At 39.2% G+C, this 19,489-nt stretch overlaps 1 long non-coding RNA gene across 2 annotated transcripts in view; it reads left to right on the plus strand.

Moving 5' to 3' along the window:
- Positions 1 to 2,181: 2,181 nt before the first annotated feature.
- LOC150046000 (uncharacterized) overlaps positions 2,182 to 19,489 on the plus strand; it is a 368,029-nt gene continuing 350,721 nt past the window's right edge. For both annotated transcript variants that reach the window (XR_016532710.1, XR_016532709.1), the window contains exon 1: positions 2,182 to 2,378. This is a non-coding gene — a long non-coding RNA (uncharacterized LOC150046000). The remainder of the gene's footprint in view (positions 2,379 to 19,489) is intronic.

A 19,489-nucleotide genomic window follows, 5' to 3' on the forward strand; every position in this document is an offset into this window, starting at 1 on the left:
TTAACTGGAGAGTCTCTAGACTTTCCTGCCTAGGCTGTTTCTTAACTCTGATCCTCACATCTCAGCCTCTTGAGTAAGATTGCAGACAAGAGTCATCAGCATCCAGTGTCTTTACTTTTTGCAAACGCATTAAACTTAATTTTTTATTTTTTGTTACTTTTTCAGCCAAGACTCTTGAGACTATGATGGAGAAACTGGTCCTGTGATGTTTATGAAGTTTCTTTAGAATGTATCCCCTAATAAAATATGTTGGATTGGGGATGTAAAAATTTGTAAGTATACCCAACTAGTTCAGGCAAATTTCTAAACTTGAGAGTTATAATCAGTTGCACATAGATCAAAAACTATGATACAATTGTAATTATCTGCTTCATTCAGGAATTGAAATGTCACATGATGTAAACACTAGCAAAAAATCTAATATTTGAAACCTAATTATTAAAATCTAATCTTTTTCAAATGTTATTTGTTCATTTTCTACTCAGATGTTTACTCTGTGAAAATTCAGCCATTTTAGTATATTTAATTGGGTGCAGTGTTGCCATCTAGGGGAACAGACTCATTTCTCTTCCAATTACAGAATTAAAAGGCAACCAAATGTCAATGGCTTGAGTTGTAATTATTCCTCAGGAGGCTGAGATCTGAGGATCATCATTTGAAGTCAAAACAGGCAGAAAAGTTCATTACACTCTTATTTCCAATTAACCACCAAAAAGATGGAGGTATAAGGTATGTGGCTTAGTGGTATAGTGCTTGCCTAGCATGCATGAAGCCCTGAGTTCAATTTCTCAGTACCACATAAAAAGAAAAAGCTGGAAGTGGTGCTGTAGCTCACGTGGTAGGGTGCTAGCCTTGAGCAAAAGAAGCTCAGGGACAGTGTCCAGGCCCTGAGTTCAAGCCCCATGACCAGGGGGATAAAAAAACAAAAGGCCAGAAGTTCTGTGTGAGTAAGTTGCAGTATGATGAGTGGTTTTTATCCTTATCCTCCCCTCAGTGGTGGAGGCTGGTTTTGAATTTGGGGACAGAGCAGACAGATTGTTTTTGAGTGTTATATATGATGAATGTGAGGGCACACGTCAAAAATTAATGTCACCCTTGCTCATGCTGTTATTTATATATTTATTTTTTAGTTCTAAGTCTCACTCCCAGAGCATTTGCACATGTCAGGCAAGAGTTTCTGGCTGATTCTTTCTAAGGACAGAAAATCCCAGCTCTCTCAAGAGCATCACACCTATTGAAATATTATTTTCCTGTTCTGTTCCACTAAGATTTCCTCTACACAGCTGTTGGGCACGATGATGCATTTATTCTCATCTTAAAACAAGAGGCACTGAGCGGTTTAACTTGGTCATACTGGTTGGCTTCAGTCTAAATCAAGCCACTGAAGCTAACACTGTTTGCCCAGGCTGGCTTTAAACCCCAGACTTGGTTTCTTTTTTTAAAATAAGGTATTTTTTTTTTAAGCCCAGAAAATGTTTAGGTAAACGGAGTGAGTTCATTTGAAAGTGAAAGGAAAGCCAAGAATGACAGTAGCAAGACTGGGCTTTCCATCTACATAGAAGCCTGCCTCCAAAGGAGTCCAAGGCGGCCTTGGAGGCACGAATCACAGTTTTTAGAAAGCTAGCCAAGTGGGGGGGAAGGGGAGGGGGGACACGGGAGCGTGGCTTAGTGGTGGAGTGCTTGCCTAGCGTGCACAAAGCCCTGGGTTTGATTCCTCCTCATCACATACGTAGAACAAGCCGGAAGTGGTGCTGTGGCTCAAGTGGTGGAGTGCTAGCCTTGACAAAGCCCAAGGACAGTGCTCAGGTCTTGAATTCAAGCCCCAGGACTGGTAAATAATAATAGTAATCATAATCCTCATCATCCTCATCATAATAGCTAGCCAAGGAGTGAAAACGCCAGGTAGTTTAAAATGCAGAGCTCCAACCTAAAAAGAAGAAGAAACAGGAGTCCCATGGAATCTTCTCGAAGGGCAATTTTCACCGCACGGGGTTCCTCCCGCAGCTCCTCCTCTCCGCTTGGCGCTCGCTGGGTGATGCTCGGTAAACGGGCCACCTCCGCTCTTCTTCGTTGGTGGAGCAGCGCCCGGGGCATTATGGGAAGAAAAAGCATTTGCGCGGGAACCCGCTGCATTCTGGGAAGAAGCATTTGAGGGAGCGCTAGCGGCGCTGTGGGGACGGGAGGCGCCATGATGGCGTGGCCATAGTATGGCCTCCACTTTTTACCCTGACGTACCTAACCGTTCCCCCTCCTCCCGGGAATATTAAAGACGTGTGCGTGTCTTTGCACACTAGCTTTATGTGGCAAAATTTTCTCACGGACGCCAGGGAGTAGAGAGCACAGGAATTGCCTCATCCGAATCGGTCAGCCTCAGATTGGTAAGTAGCTGTGCATGGAGAGGTTTTCTTCCTAGTGCTGGAAAAAATTAAATAAAGGGGCCGGGAGCGTGGCCTAGTGGTAGAGTGCTAGCCTCGCGTGCACGAAGCTCTGGGTTCAATTCTTCAGTACCACATCCACAGAAAACGCTGGAAGTGGCGCTGTGGCTCAGGTGGTAGCGCTCTAGCCTTGAGCAAAGTGCAAGGACAGTGCTCAGGCCTTGAGTTCAAGGTCCAGGACTGGCATAAAAACATAAATTAATGAATAAATTAATTAAAAAAAAACCCACCATCAACAAAAAACCAAACAGGACCCTAAGAGAATCTCACTGTTTTACTCAAACTTGTTTCATACTTTAAAAAACAAGCTCTTTCCCTACATTTGCACAACTCATCAAGGAGAAAAATTAGGCTTTAATAAGCCTTCGTGCCTCCAATACTGTAGATGGCATAGTCTCAGATGACATGTCTCAGAATGTTGGGTTGAAAACTTATCCTCAAGGTCATACGTTAATAGCTTTTGGAGTTGGGACCTTTGAGGGGTGATTGGCTTATTCATGGACTAGTGAACTTATGAGTTGTCCAGGAGGTATTATAAGAGCAAACTGCCTTTGGATTCCTCTTTCCCCAGTGATGCTCACTGTCATTGAGAGAAAGGGGGGACTGGGTGGGAGTTAGACCTAGTGGTAGAGTACTTGCCTAGCATACTCAAAGACCGGAGTTAGATTCCTTGGTACCACACACATAGAAAAATCCGGAAGTGGTGCTGAGACTCAAGTGGTAGAGCTCTAGCCTTGAGAAAGCCCAAGGACAGTGCCCAGGGCTTGAGGTCAAGCCCCAGGACTGGCAAAAAGAGAGCAAGCGAGAGAGGGGTGGACTGTTAGGTGGACATAGTATGTCTTGGATAACATATCCAATCATGGCATTTCTTCACATAGTGCCTTGAGCTCCTGCTCAAATGCATTTTCCTACTCAAACACTTCTTTCCACAAGGTCCCTAGTGCCACTCAGCTGATTAAAAGAGCTGGGATATGCAGGCACAAAGAAATCAAGCAATCATGGCAAAGCATAGGGAATGAGAAATGGAAGGAATTTCATACTATTAAAAATACCCTCTGAGAAGATCCCATTGGACTCTTCTTTGACTCCTTTTCTGGTAGAGGTTTTCTCTATTTTCTTTAATGGCTTTTCTTTGCTTTCAAATGAATTTACTCTCTTTACCTTAAACCCTTTTCCTGCCTTCTTGTTTGTTTTCCTTTTTTTCTCTTTGTGCCAATACTAGGACTTGAACTCAGGTCCTGGATATTGTCCCTGAGTGTTTTTGCCCAAAGGTAACACTCTACCACTTGAGCCACAGCTCTGCTTCCAGAGCAGAGCTCTGCTGATTAATTGAGGTAAAAGTCTGCTAGACATTCCTGCCTGGGCTGCCTTCGCACCTCAGATTTCAACCTCCTGACTAGCTAGTATTACAGATGTGAGCCTGGCTTTTACTGCCTTTTAAAAGGTAGAGAAAGGAACCTGCTTCTAGACATGCTGTACTGATGACTGTGCACTGTGCTCTTAAAATTCCCAGGTTCCCTAACTGTGAAATTAGTTAACTTTTATCCCTTATAATATTAGCCACCTTTACATTCAGCTATAATAACAGAAATCTGGCCAAATTCAAGAGTAAATTTGTACCACAGACTCATACATGTAACTCTAGCTACCCAGAATGCTGATATTCATAGAACTGTTTGAAGACAACCCTAATCAAAAAAGTCCAGGAAACTCCGTCTTCAAAGGTACCAGCAAAAAGCTGGGCTAGAGATATGGCTTAAGTGGTAAAACTACAGCATAAGGAAAATAAGAGGCCCCAAATCCAAACTCAGATCCCAGGGATGTGTATATGTAGTATGTCCTCATTTAGCAATTACTGCTTTCGTTCTGAAGTCAATTTATATTTGCCATCTTTCAAACATCTTGAAAAATGGAACTGGACAAAATTATTTAAATACAGAACTTCACTAATCTGAAGTGACTTTGAAGGTGTTGCGTTGTCCACAAGAGTTTTGTTCTGGCTTGCTTTAGAAAAGGGGGAATTCTTCTCAGCTCTAGTCCAGTTCTAGTATATAGAAATTCTGGGTTTCCCTGTTTCTCTATTTAGCCTGGTTGAGAATGACAGGTTGGACAGATTTCAAACATTCTTTCATGTTGTTGAGAAATACTGACAGCATGTTGTGCCATTGGCCGAGGGGACCAGGACAGTTATTATGAATCAGATCACAGCAAATCTGTGGGGCAAGGGAGGCAGTGTATTGCCTCTGTTATAAATTGGGTCACTGGCAATTGTTCTTTGAAGAAAGGTCAGAAAGGCAATTCACTGTTACCAGATTTCTCATAGTGGAACTTAATCTAGCTTTGTTTCTCAAATTGAATTTTCTTATATAATCAAATGATTTTTATGTAAAATACAAGATAAAATAACTGCTTCTGATAGTATCCTATTTGCCTTCATAAAATAATGGAATATAGTCTAGTCTTCCCTTAATGCTATAGGCCTCCTGTTATGGAATGGGTCTATTGTTTTGAAGGTGGAGTACACCATGACAGAATGATAGTGTGTGTACTTATAAGATCACAACTTGCTGAGGTTTTTTTTTTACCTTTATGATTTATGCTTTCATGTCTCTTCCCTCACATTCTCATTTCTCATGTCACTTCTGGCCTACTTTCCCATTACAGTGTCCTGTGTTCAAAAACAGACACCAACAAACATCCTCCTTAGAATTAACTCTAAAATAATAGGACATTGGGAACTGGATTGCTCTGCTATGGCTAATGTGTATAAGCTTTGTTGATGGTCAGCTAGTGAGGTGTTTTGTTTTATTTTTCTGTCATCTTTTGGGCATTCTTTGGTGATATCCTAGATTTTTCAGATTCAGGAATCTTTGAATTTGTTCTTTGACTGATTTACATAGCAAATAGCAAATATACTTGAGTTTAATTTATCATTGATAGGTTAGTATTTTGCTTCCTCTCTAAAGATACAATATTTTTTTTTTCCCAATCCTGTACTTGGGTTCAGGGCCTGAGCACTGTCCTTGATTTTTTCAAGAGCTCTGCCACTTGAGCCACAGCACCACTTCTGGATTTTTTCTGTGTATGTGGTACCAAGAAATTGAACCTGGGTCTTTGTGCATTCTAGGCAAGCACTCTACCACTAGGCCAAACTGTTAGCCCAGGTGTAATCTTCCATAATATGAACTTGCCATTGTTTTCCTTTGTTAAAGCATTTTGGTGTTTAATTTTCTGGTCTATTAAGCTGTGATAATTGTGAGCTCATTCAAATGTCAGGTATTTATTGAAGAAATTCTATTGTACTGGACATGGGCATGTTCGGTACAAATATGGCAGCTCTCTTAAATTTTCTCTCTTTAATACTTCTCTAATGTATATGTATTTATCTACATGGATAATGCATTAGTCTGCTACATCCTGGCTTTCCCTATGTATGAGAAAAGCTTCTTTTACAGATTGATTGGAATAGTTCAATAGGCTCAGTAGACAATCTGTATTAATATGCTATTATAAATATAATTATAACAATTAAAAAAAGGGAATAATGAATTAATTCCATGGGATATGAACATTCTATATTTTGAAGCAGTTGATGTAGAAAAAACATACACTGCTTTATTTTTTGAATTAAATTTATTTTTTAATTTTTTAACTACCAAGTGAGGAGTCCATGTAGACTGGTGATGTATAGAGAGGAGTCTGTAATGATTAAATCTAAACAAACACTCCACTGGATTAGAAGTTCCCTGTTAGTATAGTTTTAGGGACAGACAGCTATGGCTTTATGTCTTAGTTTATTAAGGAAGGAAAAGATAGTGTTCAAAGTGGGTAATTGTAAGAGGAGTTTATATCAATGTTTCATGTAACACTTGTGCGGCCAGTTTGTAAAATGAACCTAAGTAAGGTGTTCAGTTCTGGTGACAAACAGGAAACATTCACACTTTTTGTTTCTTGCAGTGAAATCTGAGTTAAATGGTGATGTAATAGGAATGAAAAAAAGGAAATGCCACATTTGAATGGAAGAATACAGTCAGGAATTCTGAATCACATGTCACTTCATTGCCTTTGCCACCTTGCTCAAAGCTGATCCCTAGGTCCAGAGGAAGTAATTGTTTGACTACATTTTTTTTCCTATTCTTAATCTAAGCAGTACAGGGCTTGCCTGAAACAGAACACCCCAGTTATCAGTTTGCACAATATTCTTGGCAAAAGAGGAGAGTGCTTTTTAGAATGTATAGCTTTTATCATAATGTATCATAATTTCTGGCAGATTTTTCATTACTTGTTTATTTATTTTATTGATAGTAGCTACTGTTAGAATCTGGTACTAATTGAAATTTGCCCAAGAGGTGGTGGCTATATTGATTTGGAAGGCAACTGGACCCTATAGGAATAAACTGCCAGTTATATTAGTCAGGTTAAGCTGTTGTAACAAAAACTTATTTCTGTCTCACTGAGCAGCCAGGGTTGGCAGGGCAGCTTAGGCCCTGAGTTCAAGCCCCAGGACTGGCCAAAAAAGAAAAGAAAAAGAAAAAAATTTTTTAGTTAAATGATTTTTATAGAGGAAAAATATAACACTGAAGTATGTTAGAATAAAGCAAATAAAACTTACTTGCTTACATGACAAAAATATAAAAATAGAAGTAACTGCTGCCACAATTTAGGGTTCCTTATCAGCTCCTCAACAATGTGTTAGTCACCAATGAAATGTATACATAGGCATGTTTTGAGAAGGCTGCTATTTTTCTGTTTCCTCTCCATTCTTAATTGTTCTTCAGTATATCGGAAATTGTCTTGAAAATCTGTGTTCTGTGCAAGTCTTGGCTTTCTTTAGAAAAAAACTATACAAGGCTTTCCCGCACCTCTCCTTTAGACCTACAGATTTTGCTCCTTTAGAAAATGACTGGTTTTATTTTTCCCTCTGATCTTTCTCATTTTTCTTCTTTTGCTTTGTCTGGCTTGCTGTTCTTTCAGAATAGTGATATGACATCTACTTTACTTAAAATTAAATTATTTTTTAAAAAACTAATATTTATGAATTCAGTAATTTTATTAAAACAGACAGAATTACCTCACTTCATCAGACCTTTCAAATAAAGGGGTGGGGGAGGCCTTAGGTGGTGTTTGGTAAAACTCCATATAAGGGTTAAATGAGAATGTTCAATGTGACATCCTTTGAATTGAAAGTTAATAAAAAATCATCATAAATGGGTTATAGGAAGAAAAGGTGAAGATAGCTACCCGAGGAACTGGCACTAATAAGTCCTTGTGGTGGACAAGGGAGCCAACCAGTGTAGTCAGGAGAGCATATCTTTAGAAGAATCAATCACAAGTAATTGATATAAAGAAAAGTGTAACCTAAATATATACTAATTATATAAATACTATAACAGCCGGGAGCTGGTGCCTCACACTTGTAATCCTAGCTTCTCAGGAGGCTGAGATCCGAGGATTGAGGTTCAAAGCTAGCCTGGACATGAAAGTCTGTGAGACCCTTATCTTATCTCCAATTAACCACCAGAACACCGGAAGTGGCACTGTAGCTCAAGTGATAGAGCAATGGCCTTGAGCCGAAGAGCTCACGGGCAGTGGCCAGGCCCAGAGTTCAAGCCCCACGACAGACAAAAAAAAATATGTCTGTGTGTGTGTGTACGCACATATATATGTATATATGTATATGTGTGTATATATATATATATATATATATAGTGTCATGTGGGAAGTGTGAAATCTACAGAAAAGAACTGATGATTGTGTTTCATTTTATCCAGATACTATGGCTTAGATTTTGAATATCGTCCAAAGAAATGTATGCTTGGTGTTGAGCCCACGATACCTTTGGGAGGCATAAAACCTTTAGGAAGTATGGCTTGGTAGAAGAAAGTTAAATAATTGGGGTGTATCTTTAAAGGAGTTATTGGGACCCTGAGCACCTTCCTGTCTTTGCTTCCCACCTACCTCAGGTGAGCTGCTTTGCTCCACCATGTGCTTCTGACCATAGCCCCAAAACAATGGAGCCAACCAATGAAGGACTGAAACCCCTGAAACTCTGAGCCAGAATAAGCTTTCTTCCTTCTTTCCTTTTCTTCTAAAATGTTTTGGAGATCTAATTAAATATTTATTTAACAGACTATCTACAGACTAGCAAGTACTGTGCTAAGTACTATGTGAAATCATGGGCTATGTGGTAATAAGTAATAATTATAGGCTGTAATAGTCATATCTTGTTCATAAATTATTTTGCTCATGAAGAAGTTCTTTGGAATCAAATTAGCTGTGGTTCTAATAGTGGCTAATGTAGAGATCATAAATATGATCATAGAAAAGTTAGTTAACCTCTTTAACCCTTTTAATCCTTGTATATGACTTATATAATGGAAATAGTTATTGTATCCACTTCAGAGGATGTGCAAAGATTGAATTTTAGAGAAGAAGGTCTGAGTTTTTTGGGTTTCTTTTCTTTTTCTTTTGTTGTGTTGGGATTTGAATGGAGGGCCTCTTGCTCACTCTACTATTTGAACTATGTCTCCAGCATAGCTTTTTGCTAGTTATTTTGGAGGTGACTTTCCTGCTTCAAACCTCCAGGTCTTAGCTTCTTGAGTAGTTAACTGAAAAGAGCCACTGGAACCTGGCTGTAATTTCTATGTTTTTTGAGTGTAGAATAGTAAATGTTCTTATTCAGAAAAAAATTGTTTTTATAGTTATTATCTTTAGAATCACAATATTAGTAGCTATGCATTTGTAGGGGAGCCCTTGGGATAGGTAGTTATTTGAACATAGTGACAATCTCTAGTTTACTCTCTAAATGAACCAATCTGGGTTAGTCCTTTGTAGTTAAGGGTCATACTGAGTCCTTTCTGGAGGATCCATTTCTAGTTAGAAACAGGGAGTTTAGAAAATGCCTGTGCCAACATTTTCTCTTTCCAAGTACCCTCTGCTCAAAGGGTTATTTTGGGGGAACATTTCCTGAGTTTTGGATTAAATACTTTATATATTTCAGTTTTATGGTTACTGTGATTTATGATTGTTTTAGTATTGATTCTCAGACTGGCATAATACATCATTATTTATTAATAGATCTTGTCTTTAGTTGTACAGATATTTTCTCAATATTTTGCATTGGGATACTTTATTATTCTTTTTTTTACTTTGAAAATTTCAAGTTCCTTTGAAGGCACTGAAATTGACTACTCTCCATTATGACATTTACTTGTGTTTTCATTTGGTCAGTATCAATGAAAAGTCTAGTTTGATGTGTGTGTGTGTGTGTGTGTGTGTGTGTGTGTGTGTGTGTATGTTTGTGTAGTCAAAATTCTATTTAGAATTGAAACTTGTTTAACGAGGCAAGAATGTATCTCAGTGGTAAAGTAGGTTGTTAGCAGGCAAAGAGTCATGAAATCAACCCTCAGAATTGCAAAAATAACCTCCAAATCAACTAAGTAAACAAAACCAAATTTAAAAAAATGGGTATTTGTGTTGGGGGGGCACTGGGAGATTTTAATTGAAGTTTTGATTATTTTGTGTAAGAACTGTAGGATTATTTTCCTTTGACATTATATTCTACTTTGACTCTTTAATTGTGTGTGTGTGTGTGTGTGTGTGTGTGTGTGTGTGTGTGTGGTGTCTTACTTCCTGACTTAGTCCAGAGCTGCCTATGCCTAGTTTACATTCCTTATTTACCATAATGTCTTATCCACTGAATTTGATATTGTAATTTGGAGGGTATCATTTTCTTTTAAGATAAACATATTACTCTTCAGCAAGTCAATTTATATGAGCTGGAAATGGGAGGTGTTATAGGGACTATCTTGGGAAAAAGATGGATCTTAGAAAAATCTATCCTTAGATTATGAAGAAAAGGACTTGGAGGGAATGCAGAAGTAAGAGATTAGAGGAATGATTGGGAAAGAAGGCAAAAAAAAAAAAAAGAACAAATGTCGCTGGGCACTGGTGGCTCACGCCTGTAATCCTAACTACTCAGGAGGCTGAGCTCAGAGGATCGTGATTCAAAGCCAGCCTGGACACTAAAGTTGGGTGAGACTTTTATCTCCAATTAATCACCAGAAATCTGGAAGTGGTACTTTGGCTCAAAGTGGTAGAGCACTAGCTCTGAGCTGAGCTTAGGGACAGGACCCAGGCCCAGAGAATGAACAAATGTCTCTAGTTTATTTGTTGTTATTGTTTTGTTTTAGTGTTTTTTTTTTTTGTTGTTGTTGTTTTTTCTTTTTTTTTTCTTTTTTTTTTTTTTTTTGGTTGTGGAGCCTAAACTCAGGACTTACGCACCATCCCTGAGCATTTTTTTTTTTTTCTTTTTTTGGCCAGTCCGGGGCTTGAGCTCAGGGCCTAAGCCCTGTCCTTGGACTTTCTCTATGCTAGAACTCTACCACTTGAGCCTTAGACTCATTTCTGGCTTTTGTCTGTGTATGTGGTACCAAGGAATTGAACCTGGGTTTTTGTGTATACTAGGCAAGCACTCTACCACTAGGCCAAACTCCTGGCCCCTGAGCTTTTTTGTTCAAAGCTAGCAAGGATCTCAGATTTTCTTACCCAGGCTGTCTTTGAACTACAGTCCTCATATTTCAGCCTCTTGATAGCTAGAATTACAGGCACAAGCCACCAATACCCAACTATCATCTCATATTCTAATTCTCCAGAATTATCAGGTGTTAAGCTTGCTTCTTTAGACAGTTTTTTGTACTTTACATTTGCAGTATAAATATGGTTCTCACCTACCCCATTCCATCCCCAAATGTCTTTCATGGCATTTCCATGGATGTGGTGAAGCATCTCTGGTCTGCTGCTTCATGCTGAATGAAGATGGAGTGAGATTTTGAGATCACAAAGCACACACATAATAAGATATACTCGAGCCAGGTGTTGGTGGTACACACCTGTATTCCTAGCTACTCAGAGGCTGAGATTTGAGATTCCCAGTTCAAAGCCAGATTGGGCACTAAAATCTGGTAAGACTCGTATCACTAATTAACCACCAGAAAACTGCAAGTGGTGTTGTGGCTCAAAGTGGAGGAGCACTAACCTTGAGCTGAAGAGCTCAGAGGACAGTACCCAGTCCAGAGTTCAAGTCTCATGCCAACTGAAAAAAGAAAAAGATATTGCAGATCTAGGCCAAACTGGCATTCTGGTGTGGGTTACTGAAACCTAATGAAGAGCTTCTCTTTGGTAAAAAGGACCGAGGGGTGGAAGGTAGAAAGAAGAAAGGGAGCAAGAGTAAGGGATAGTTTCAGTTGTCTTTGAGCATAGTTAAACTTGAAACAAATGAAATTTGATCTTTTCTGTATTTGTAACACTGCTGTGGTCAGGACAGGGAGAGACATTCTGTGCCTCCACTTTGAGTCAGAATCTTTCTCCTATAGTCAGTCTTACAGCCACCTTGGATTCCAGGAAGGACAGGACTGGTGGATAAACATCTTGTGACTGCTGAAGCAGCTAACCCCTCAAGCAACAATGGCCTTATCCTGACAAGGTCATAGCTAATTCCCAGACAAAGAAAACAGAGACCACACCCCTGACTGCTTCAGCCCTCTGCTCAGTGCCTTTAATCCCTGATCATCTCTTTCCTTGTCCCACTTGTATTTCAACCTAAACCTTGTGTTTGAACCCTGAAGATGGGCTGAGGTGCTTTCTTTGCCAATTCCTTCCATATATAATTCACCACCACCTCTGTCTTTATTTGATGTATTGGGGTGAGAGCTAGACCTGAGCCCTGGAGTTGGGCCTATGGCCTTGAACTCCACTTACACTTTGAGAAACATTGCTATATACTAATCCTGATTTTTTTTCTTTTTTGTACGAGTTATTTTGCTATACCCATTGTTATATATTAGGCAAGCTTTCCACCAGTTGGAGCTGTTCTTTCCAGACACTTTTCATGAGGATTTGCTATGTATTGTGTGATCCTGTTGGGGGAAACAAGGTATATCCTCCTATTTATTTTATTTTATTTTTTTTGCCAATTCTGGGGCTTGAATTTAGGGCCTGGGCACTGTCCATGATCTTCTTTTGCTCAATGCTAGCAGTCTACCATTTGAGCCACAGTGCCACTCTGGCTTTTCTGTTTATGTGGTACTGAGGAATGGAACCCAGGGCTTCAGGATGGTGAGCAAACAATCTACCCCTAAGCTCCCACATTTCCTCTTACTATTCTTATAGGTGTGTGTGTGTGTGTGTGTGTGTGTGTGTGTATGTGTGTGTACGCACGTGTGCGCGCGCGCTCACGTGCGCTCGCATGCGTGTGGGTGCACGTGCTCATGCGGGCTCACGCGAGTTCAAGTCCTGAGACTTGAACTCAGGGCCTAACACTCTTGCTTAACTTTTTTGCTCACAGTTGTCACATGGGTGACACCTCCTCTTCCTGCCTTTTGCTGGCTAATTGAAGATGAATTTCTTCCAACTTGTGTGTCTGGGCTGGCTTTGGACATCAGTCCTGATTAGCTACGATTACTTGTGTGAGCCACCAATATTGGCTTGTTTTGTTATTTTAATAGAAGAAAAACAATTTTAATTTCATATATTCTACAAAAGGTTGAAGATTGAAGGAAGTAACCAGGTGACGGAGTCCTCTGTCATTTTTTTGTGTGTTTGTGCATTTGCACATTCACTTGCACACCAGTACTGGGTATTCAATCCAGGGATCAGCACTGTTCTTTAGCTTTTTCGCTCAAGGCTGGCACTCAACTCCACATCTAGAGTAATGGTGGTTAGTTGGAGATAAATATCTCATATGTTTTTCTCCCTGGGCAGACTTGGGATCCTAATCTTCAGATCTCAGCCTCTTAACTCGCTAAAATTGAGGGGGTGATCCACAGATGCAGCTCTAAGTCATCCAGAGTTACAGAGATTTGGGGGTTTGGAGGCTCTAATAAGGACAAATATGTGAAAAAGAACAACTCTGGGAAATAAAGATCTCCTTGTCATGAGGAGCAAAGTCTCCTAGTGATTAAAGCTGACTCAGTTCTTTTCCAGGTCCAAACACTTTTTTTTTTTTTTTTTTTTAGTGCCCTGGGGCTTGAATTCAGCATCTGAGCATTGTCTTTGAGCTTTCTCAAGGCTAGAGCTTTATCAGTTGAGCCACAGCACCATTTCGGGCTATTTCTATGTATGTGGTACTGAGATCTTGGACCCGGGTCTTCATGCATGCTAGGCAAGCACACTACTATTAGGCCAAACTCCCAATCAGAGACAGTCTCTTTAGGTTGTGCAGGCTTTAAACTTGTGATCCTCCAGCCTTAATCTTCTAGATTAGCTAAAATTATAAACATGCATCACTAGAATATTAAGTATTTAAAAGAGTATCTTCATTTTCTATGTTTCCCAGAATGTTCTATCTACAGAAAGGCAGCAAAATTATAATACCATAAGAGCAAAAACCCACCAAACCCAAAAATAATCACCCCTCCCAGCACCCCAGAAATGAGGATGGAGAGGACAATAAAATAAAGTGTGGAAAGTAAATGATTCAGCAAATCAGAGTCAACAAATAGACTCAGAGCAGCTTTATCTGAGCAGGACTCCAGAAAGCAGAGGGCACTCTGCACCTTTGATGGTGGTGGTAGAGTTTTGGAGACATGGCCAGTTAATTCTGTGGATCCTTTTTCTGTGAGTCAGTCGCTTCCTTGTTGTCAAGGAGGGAAAGGAAACTTGAGCGACTTGAGAGGCTCTGATCTCAAGACTCTTGGTGTGAAGCCTAGGATGGATGACCATACCAAATCATTCTTCTAGTTCACTTTTTGAAAATGAAGTCTTGCACTCATTCCTGAGAATATGCAGGCAGCCAAGTTTATGTTCTGGCCTGAGGCAGGTTTCTCTTTTGGTTAAATTGGTGAGAGAAAAGACCCATAGATTCTTAGTAAGGTACGATTCTTAGTAAGGGGGAAAAAATACACAGAACTTGTCCTTCAGAGAGAAGTTCCTGAAACAGGCAGCATTATACTTTAGGCCCAGATTCCTGGAATTCCACATGTCAGGTCTGGATGTTCACCTCTGCATGCCAAAAGAAGAGTTGAACAATGAGGAAGGGCAGAGAAAGGTTTATTATGTGGTTTATGCAGCCACTGGAAGAGATAAAGTAAGCACTGCTGCCTTCTTCAGCTATCTTTCTGGACACTAATAGAAGCTTTTGGCTCAGAGACAAAGAATTCCGGGCAGGGAGTGAGAGGTTTGCATAAACATGCTACTTCCCTGGTGCTGGAGAGTCACATTCTTCTTTTGGGGAGGGGTTCCAGAAAACTTACCTCCAGAGAAAGTAGTCTTTGTTGTCCGGCTGGAGGCTGGTGGTCTCTTTCTGCAGAAGTTCTGCTATTACTTTCCTTGGGGCTAGTTTTCGCCCCCACCCTCCTGTAAAGATGTTAACTTGTGGCTCTGTCCTTTCTGAATTCCAAGGTGACTGCCTATAGTTTTGTACAAGCACATATATAAAAATGGAGGCAGAGATGCTGTATTTTTCTTCAGCATTTTGCTAATTCATGGGCTCAAGTCAGGAGTCAGTGCTTTTCAGCAGAAGCTGCTTGTACCTGTTAGTTACATCACTAACTGAGAAGCGCCACCACTACAGATAGATTCTGCTCAGCTTCTCTGCAGCTTCTTGTGCTATGAGTCTTGAGGCTAAAACATCTAAAAAGTCAGTCACATGTGGCTCTTGCTTGGCTCTTGCTTTTATGGAGTCCTAACAAGTTAAGAAGCTGAGATTTGAGGATGGCAGTTTGAAGCGAGCCCTGGCAGGAAAATTTGTGAGACTCTTACCTCCAAATAACTATTAAAAAGCCCAAAGTAGAGATATGGCTTAAGTGATAGAGGACTAACCTTGAGGAAGGAAGTTTAGGGAAAAAACCCAGCCCTAAATTCATAACCCTAATACCAGCATAAGAAAAAATATACAACAAAAAAAAACTTATTAGAAGAAAAATAGAGACAGCTAGTGGAAAGAGTAAAGTAACAAGGAATAAAAAAAGGTAGCACATGGAAGTAAACCTAAAAAATAGTAAAATGGTAATAAGTCCATACTTAACATTGGCAGAGACATAAGAGAAGATCTTGAATCCTGGAGAACAGAATGATACATTTAAAACAGAATTCTGTAAGTCAAAAATAGCATAGCTAAGTTAAATATTCAGTAGAGGTTTGGAAGATAAAGTGGAGGAAATCTCTCAGAGTAGCATAAGGAGTCTTGGGATAGAAAAAGAAGAGAAAATGAAAAAAGGAAGAGATTAATTTCAGAAGTCCAACATTTGACAATTATGCTCCAGTAATAGAACAAAGAAGACATTGAGAAGAGAAGAACAGTTATGAATAAGACTTTTTAGAACTCAAAGAACTCCAGAGAAGTCATATTGCTTATAAAGGCTCAAAGTATATACCAGGCTGTCCTTGATTAGTCATATAATTATGTCTATGGGTTAAGGTAGACCTGCTACCACCACCAGTGACAGTACACAATCTGAACAGTCAGATGTAGCAGTTCAATAAATACTAAAAGATTCATGCCATGCCATTCTCACAAGCAATTTCAAAGTCGTAGGGATAAGAAGAATATTCTCAAAGCTTCAGAGGAAAAGTAAGTTCTATGTAGAACCTTAGGGAAAAGAATTGCATCCGATTTGGCTAGTGTTTGGATCTGTTGTATTGTAAAGGTACATGTGTTAAAAGGCTAGGTTCTTAGAGTAGTACTCTTGAAAAAATTTAAGAGGTAGGGGCCAGCCTTTGAAGTGGGTTGTGGCAGTCTGCTGTCTTACTCTTTTTCATTTCTGAGGTATACTGCCTGTCCACAGTCCAAAAACATTAGGGCTAATTAAGCATTAGCTAAAACTTCTAAAACAATGAGCCAGAATAATAATTTCTTCTTTTAAAGTTGATTATCTCAGTCATTCTGGTACACTAATGGAAAGATAACAAATATAAGACTTCTCAACAGAAACATGGCCATGGAACAATGCTTTGCAAAAATTCTCAGGAAAAAATACTTTTCCAACTTATAATTCTGTACTTGGCTATCGTGTTTATTGTTTTCAGTTGTATACAGCACAGGTTCTATAGATAGTTTGTGCAGAAAAGTAATGTGTTGATCTGATTGCTTATAGATTAGCTCTTCCAGAGTGCCAATTGCATGTCATATTGTAAGATCTGTACCCAAAACCACTGCTTATAGATTAGCTCTTCCAGAGTGCCAATTGCATGTCATATTGTAAGATCTGTACCCAAAACCACGGGTGCAAATATCTCCACTTAATACATCTAACAGCACACCTGAAAGCAACAACCAAGTTCTACCCACTGCTGCACCTAGTCCTCACCAGAGTAGATCTTGCCATACCCACTGTTCACTAAGAAGATGAATTCTGGCAATAAGGTTCTCTCTTTTGTGTTTACTTCTGAAGTTCTGTGCAGGTATGTGTCATTGAAAGAGTTAAAGTTACATAGCTTCTCCTTCATCCTCACATACAGGAGAACATGTTTTCAGTTCTGCCATCGAAAAAAATCAAGATGTGGACAATTTTTGAAATGAAAGTGATAAAAAGATTTGGGATAGCATCGAAGGCAAAAAATTTCCACACCAGATAAATTGCTAAAGGTGAGGGTAGAAGAAACACATGTCCACACATTCAAGTCTTAAAAAATTGACTAAACTCGGGGACTGTGAATTTGGTCTAGTGGTAGAGTGCTTGCCTAACATGCACAAAGACCCTAGTTTGATTCCTCAATACTACATACATATATATTTTTTTTTAAAGCTGGAAGTGGTGTTCTGACCCAAGGGGTAGAGCTGTAGCCTTGAGAAAGCCCAAGAACAGTGATCAGGCCTTGAGTTCAAGCCCCAGCATTGACAAAAAAAAAATTGACTTAGCTCAGCTCTCAGCCATTTTAAGAAATCTACTGTCTTCGTATTTAAAGGCAGATTAGACGTGGGACCCAGGGAATAGGAGATTCATCTTATGCAACCGATGAGTGAATCTCCTTAATGGTGGTGGAAGGGAGCTCCCATTGGTTTCTGAGCAGAAGGCCAAACAGCTGGTTCAGCCTGGAGAGGAAGGTGCTAGCAGAGCTGGTTGCAAATAGGTTGGTAACCAAGATGAGCATGAATGTCGTAAAAGTCAGGCAGCACTGGAATGGTTGGCTATCTAAGATCTATCAAAGATAGGAACTAAAAGACCAAGCAAATGCAAGAATTTCAGGAAGAATAAAAAAAGTTGCACAAGGAAATAACCCAAATACATAGAATATGTGCTGCCATCTGCAAAAATTATATAATTATGAATCACACTATTGATAACAAAAAGTAAAATATATAATTATTTCAGGAATGTAAAGAACGTGTATGTACAGTCATATACCTTATAATGGTGTTTTAGTCAAGGACAGACTACATATATATGGTAGTCCTGTAACTTCGCTGCCATGGGGTTATGTGACTTAATGTGTTTCTTGCTCTCTGAAAATGTGGTAGATACTTTTTGAGCCTGTGCTTGTTCACTTTCTCTAAAAACTTCTCTAAGCTTTCATCTACATGGATCAATCAATGTTAAGTCATAGTCCCTTCCCTCTCTGGGTAGCTGAGTATATCTAGGGAGCACATGCAGTTCATAATAGATCAATTAGCTTTTTTTCTTTTGGAAAATTTGCACATTTCTGAACTTGGAATGGTAACATTTATTATGCTTTTACTTGAGATGATTAGGCACATGAAATCCTGTAACCAATTAATGTAAAATGATCTTATTATTCTACACGTGTTTGCTGATTCTAAACACTTGTGTCATTCATATCTGGATTTAATCATTCGTATTTTGAAGATAAAAAATTAAACAATCTAACACATGAACATATTTAAGCACTTTAAGATTTGTGTTCCTCTCAGCCTAAATTGTCTGAGAAACAGCTCTATATTATTTTCATTTGCTTTTAAAAGAGAATTAAGCTGACTGATAATATGTGTGAAAGCAAGAGTTTCAAGTTGAGTGGGATAAAATAAGATTTGGGCTAGACTTAAAAACAAAAGGAGATTCAGAAAATTGTGCATCAGACCTTTGATGGGATCTTAAAAAATATTTCACTGATCTGATTCACTCTAATAACAAATACTTAGAAATCCTTCATGGTAAAAGATACTGTCATCACTTAGGCCCCCAGTCACCACAGGCATCTGCCTTCATTTTGCATCCGTCTCCTTTGTCTTAAAACTTTGGTTTAGACTTTGCTTTTAAGTCTTCACATAGGTACTCAAGGAGTATCTGTTTTAAAAATCAGTGATATTTAACCCTTTTCTCTACCCAAAGTACACAGGAAAGAAAGTTTTCTCACCCTGTCCAAGTCTTCCAATACAAGCTTTCTATAGCACCCTCTAGCAGCAGGAAAGTGTTACTGAAGAAAGTCATCTTTCTTTCCTCCCTGTCTCCCTCAGAAATGGATGGTAGGCACTGGAAAGAGGCCACGGGCCACTGGTCTTAACTCTGTATTGTCCATGCTTGTTTCTATTTTTTAACCCTTTAGCTTTTTCCTTCTTAGTTTCTCTTCTCTTCTAGTTACCTCAGGTTCCAGAGACAGACAGGATTCTTGGATTTGCCCAAGTAGAATTGAAGGCTTTATCTAGCAGTCTGTTTTTGTATCATGATAATTTACCCATTGGAAGCAAGTTTAACATAAAGCAGTACGTTCTAATAAAGATGTCCAGAATAGAACCAGCATATAACAAACCTTCCCTGCATCTTCCTGAAATACACGAACTGTTCAGCATTCACCTGCTATGTCTAAATCATGTCAGTGTTGATGCTTCCCATTGTAGTCTTTTCATTTCATTTACTGCTATCCACTGTCTTCATTAGGCATTGTTAGCAAATCCAATGGGTTGTGAGATACGATTTCTTGTCCAAGCACCATTCTTCATACGATATGAGGATTTGGGTTGGTCAACAAATGTCTTTGAGACTCAATGTCTTCATCTAAAAAATGTTCTCAATACTGTTCCAATCTGTTCAGCTTATAGTAAAAATTTATCGCCAAGCAAAAAATAAAGTTCATTAAATCAGGAAGTTATTTTTATATGT

Source organism: Megascapheus bottae, chromosome 26 (genome assembly GCF_031878675.1).
Source record: "Megascapheus bottae isolate mThoBot1 chromosome 26, mThoBot2.hap1, whole genome shotgun sequence".
NCBI lineage: Eukaryota > Metazoa > Chordata > Mammalia > Rodentia > Geomyidae > Megascapheus > Megascapheus bottae.